The following is a 5,628-nucleotide window of genomic DNA, read 5'->3' on the forward strand; positions in this document are numbered from 1 at the left end:
TTAACCCTGATAATGTTACTTAAGTCAGTCACAATAAGATCTAAATGTACCTTTCCCACAGGATAAATTAGAAATGTTGACTAAATTGATGGCATAATGCATGTTTAATCTCTAATACTAACATTAGAAGATCAGAGAGAGTCTTGCCCAATGAATCAGCTTCAAATAAAGTAGCAGAGTTTGGACCATGTATCTTATCACAGACAATAATCTCTAAGTTACAGATGGTAATAGGAATATTAACACACCTCTACAAAACTGTTGTCAGCAGCAGAAAATGACTGTTTTCTACCATGAGACTGTAGTAATGTGTCTACCGTCCCATAAGTGAGAGTCAGAAAAAGGGGTCTGTAATTGCACAGACTATGAAAAAAAAAATCGAAGCAGAGGTCTAGAATCAGTGTAGGTGTTATTTTTTTTTTTAATATTTTATTTATTTGACAGAGAGAAATCACAACTAGGCAGAGAGGCGGGCAGAGAGAGAGGAGGAAGCAGGCTCCCTGTGGAGCAGAGAGCCTGATGCGAGGCTCGATCCCAGGACCCTGAGATCATGACCTGAGCCAAAGGCAGAGGCTTTAACCCACTGAGCTACCCAGGCACCCCTGTGTAGGTGTTATTTAAATGATATTTAATATTGTGTGAAGAATAAAAAAAAGGAGAACAAGAGAAAAACTGCCTCTCAATGTTTGAAATATCCATCTTATCGCTCATTTTAGAAAAGGCAAAAGTAGGTGTGCCCTAGAAAAGAACATTACCCCTGATTTTGGCAAGGTCAAAAATAGTAAAGGGAATCCCAAGTCTAGCCAGGATGTCTTCATTCTCTATTCTGGCCTATGCATATCTACTACATTGTTAACTAAAATGAGGATGGGTGTTTCGTCTAATTTTGTTCAACACCGTATCCCCATAGCTTAGTAAAGTATTTGGGGACAAACAGGCAGTTTTTCATTATTTTTAATGAAAAAAATGAATCCATGCAATTTGCTATGTCCACTGGGATGCCTCATAGTCACCTCTCATTTTCATGGTTAAAACTGATTTCACCCTTTTTGACCTATAATCCCAGTTCTGGAAATTTACCCTGAAAATGACCTGCAACAATACAAAAACACATATGCACAAGGTTATTCACTGAAGTATAACTTGTAATTGCAAAGTAACTGAAAATTACGTACATGTCAAAGCATAGGCAATGGAGTGAATAAACCACGGTACCTACACAGCATGGGACATTATGCAGATGTTAAAATTGAAAAATATCTCTATGAACTTATACAGCATGAGTTATAGGAGATATCACAAAGTGCAACAAAAAAGTATAAAAGAACATATATAAAAGAACATACATCATTAATAGTAAAACATTTTGGAAGTGGCACAAAGGGGCTGCCGAGCAGGGCAGTGACATGCCCAAGGATACTGAAGATGGAATCCTAGCTCGAACCCTGAGGAGGTCCATCACTGCGTGGTTGAGACACACACTCGCCAGGAGTTCCTACCAATCGCACGCAGCCACGTGGCCGAAGACACAGTGTCAGAAAGTCAGAGGTGCTCACGTTCCACGGTCGGAGAATCCACAGAGACCCCTGACTTTCCACTCCCGAACATGCCCCGGAGCCTCTTGTGTAAGAAAGAAAAGTGTTAAGAAATACATATTTTTATCAACTTTTATCAAAAGAACCACAGGGAAGATAGACCAGATAAATAATGAAAGTGATTACCTACAAGAAGTAAGATGATGAGAATGGAGAGGAAAGAATACAAGAGGGAAAGATACTTCTCTGAGTGTATGTGCATGTATAATCTTCAAAAAAATGTGTACAGTTTTTAGTTTTGGAGGCATGTTGGTATTTTTCATATTAAAAATGACAATGACTCTCTGACAAATAAATAAAAAATCTTTAAAAAAATGACGATGAAAATGGGAAGGGGAGGAAAAAATTCTAAAACAGATAGCAAGTTCAAATTACTTCAATTATATTTCAAGTGATTATGATAAACACACTGAAGAGGGAGGAAGAAACCAGGTCAAATCAGTTACATATCTAATAATAAACTCTCAGTTTTGGGCAAGATGGGGCTGTAAAGTGAGAACAAATACTAAACCTTCTTATTTTATTTTATTTATTTTATATATTTTAGTGCCATATTTATTTTATGTTTATTTTAGTGCCATAGGAAAAGCGATTCTGAAACTGTATTAGTTTTATTACAGAATTGAGTAAATGAATAAATGCTGATGTTGGGATCCAAAAGATTGTTGGAAGTCACTCTAATGACGGAACAAAGAGAATGCCACTATGGAAAGGAAGAAGGCAAGAACACAGTGACAAGAGACCAGCAAGGAAGAATGGGAGGTATGAAGTAATACTATGTAAAGTATGCATACATATGTGAATATGCATGCGCATGGACACACATGTGTATGTGCACATACACATATAGTTCATAGACCTGTCAGCTGAAGGGGCCAAGAAGCAAGGACACACCCTAGTAACGAAGAGCTCACTTGGCCACTCAAAGAAACCAAGGCTCTTTGGAGAAATGGCTAATTCTACCACTATGGCGGGGTAGGTATAAAATGAGCCTGGAACATCTTATTAGGCCAGAATGTGAGGAACTGCTTTAAAAAAATGAAAGGAAGTCACAAGGGCACAGAGGCCAGCTTGAAGAGGCTCTTGCTGGCACGGAGAGCAGTCCATACTGTCAATAGTTAATGAAACAGAAGGAATGAGGGAGAGCTCTTGCTTACACTACAATATCAACACTGATTGGTAAATATGAAGGAAATGTTGAAGTTGGAAAATTATTATTTTTTAATTGTCACAGTGAAGATTAGATGAGGCAAGAATCAAGACTAATGACTGCTAAACTTAGGGCAAATTTTTGATAGAAACAGAATATTTTCATGATTTTAAAACCTCTTATTAGTCGCAATGGAGAAGAAAATAATAACATACTAGAGAAACTGGGAAAACCTTAAGCAGGTGCATCAAAGTTACTACTGCTAATGAAAGAAAGAAGGGCACTGTGAGTCTCCAGACAGGATACCCTGAAAAAGACATATCATGATCTATACAGTATTTCAGGTAAGAATGCATAATCTGAATCTAATTATAAGGAAACATCAGAATATTAGGTAAATATAAAATGGGGAATATGCATTCTTCTGTATCTATATTATAAGATAGAAAAAGAGCATACAAGAGAACAAATGAAGTAAAATGTCGGTAAATCTAGATTTAAGAATAACAGGATATTCTTTGTACTAGTTTTATTCTTATAACTTTCTGAAGCTCTGAAATTATTCCTAAAAAGGCAAATTTTTTCTAAAGTAATGCATAAATATGTGATCTTTGAGAAAAAAAAAATGAACACAGAAGGCTATATAAGGACAAATGAAAATAAACATGAACTGTCAATCTCCCAATCTCACCTTTTCAAACTAGAAGTTAAGCTTCACAAAGTCCGGATTTTTTCTTTTTCTTTTCTATTTTGTGACTGTAGTGTATCCCAAGTGGTCAGATCAGTGCCAGACATTCAACAGCTCCTATATCAATAGCTGCTCCATCATTCATTCCTTAGATGAATGAATGAATGAATGCATGCATGCATAAATGAATAAGTAAGCACCATTTATTTGCTGTTCTTACTTTAAACATATCTATATTAAAGTTTTTATCTAAGTCTTTTTTTTTAAGTATATGGGGTCACACTACTAAAAGTCTGAAGATGATGCCATTATCAATTATCATTGATATCACTGATAATTATCATTACCCCTGAAACATGCTTCTCCATTATTATAGCCATTTCTCCCTCCTTTACTCCCCAAACACAATTACTAAATTGTGTTCATAATATCTTTCAAAGTCTCGTTAATAATTTAGTCCTTTCTATTTCTCTTGCTATTGCTCTGGTACTGGATACCCCATGAACTTGTGCCAGTCACCCCATGTATTTGTACCATCTAACTGGTCTTCCTGGTTACCTTACTCCTTGTCTTGCTTTTCTTCAATCTACGCAATCTTCAAAACAGAACTTTGATTATGTTTCCCCGTCTTAAAATTTTCTAGGTGACTTTTCATAACCTGTCAAGTGACTTCTCACTGACTGCCATGGATCATGATCTGTCTTTTGATTCTTTGTTCTGCGTTACCCATCACTCTTATTTTTGCATTTAAAGCTCAAAAACCATTCATTCACGCAATCATTTATTCTTATAAATATTAATATAGCATCTATTTAACTTCTTTTAGTTCCTCAAATACTCTATATTCTCTTTGGCTTCTGGTACTTTGTACCTACTGTTCTCTCTCCAACCCCCACCCTTATATCCACTTTTAATTCTGCTCATTTTTACTCATTTTTTCAGGTCTCAAATAACATATCATATCCAAGAGGCTTCACTGGACCATTAGTTTTTGGTTATTTGTTCTATGTCACCGCTACAAGTTCTCATATCACCCTATACTTTGTTCATGTAACCCTAATTAATGTCTAGCTCCTTAATAGAATACAAAATTCATGAAAAGTGGGGCATAAGAGAGGGATAAGTACTGGAGAAATGTCTGTGATGATGCAGGCTGCAAAATAAAAGATAACTATAGGTAATTACATCTTGTGGAACTTATTCCCTTCTTTATGTACCTCTTACATTCCCTGGTCTGTCTCTCTCCATCCTTCATCTTTCTAGGCCAACTTCCACTAATACAAGAAGTATTATTCCACAACACAAATCTGATTATCTGATTACATACATTCCACATAAACAAGACCAATGGTTCTCCAATAACAGCAGGGTAATACCAAACTCTTTAGCAGATTGCAAAACTCTACATATTTCCCTCAAATACAAACAAATAACAATAACAACAACGAAAGCTTGCATATCCCTATGTCCTGCCAGATCCTCCCAACCTTGCATGTATAAAAACCCAAGATTTCTGTACTCATGGTACTTTTTGTACATGATTGTGGACTCTGGTTTTCCTTTAGCCAAATAGTCTCCCTTGTATTCCAACATGTCTTTCCTACTGAGTGGAATCTTTCCTTACCTCCTTTCCTTATTCCATTTGCTTTGAAACTAAGTCTATAACCATGTAATTTTGCTTATACAAATCTCTTAGGAAGGGTCTTGACACTCAGCAAGAACAGATCTGAGAATAGAAACCACAGCAAAACTAGCAGACTATCAGTCCCACAATTTTGAGTGAAAGTATGATTTACAAATAAAAGAGCACATACTAAAATCAAAATATCTTCAGAATGCAAAAAGAAAACCAATTTTACTAACATTTCTTTCTCCCTCTCTCTCACACACACATAGACTTACTACATATTACTTTGAGTATGTAGCAGTTAAAAGGACAAAGCTCTGCAAGGGGATCTATTAACATAGATTTCTTTTTGGAATGGTATTCTATTACTTAAACCTATTTCAGCAAAGCAATATACATGTGAACTATTGGTTGGGTAGCACAAAGAACATCATGAAATAGAACCGAATAAAATCTATTAGGATAAACACTGCTAAATGAAATACTGTATTTTTTTACTTTATTTTTTCAATTTAGTTATCCAGGATTTGCCTCCCTAATTCATGAAATGAAACTGCCCAACAGTTAC

This window comes from Meles meles, chromosome 3 (genome assembly GCF_922984935.1).
Source record: "Meles meles chromosome 3, mMelMel3.1 paternal haplotype, whole genome shotgun sequence".
Lineage (NCBI taxonomy): Eukaryota > Metazoa > Chordata > Mammalia > Carnivora > Mustelidae > Meles > Meles meles.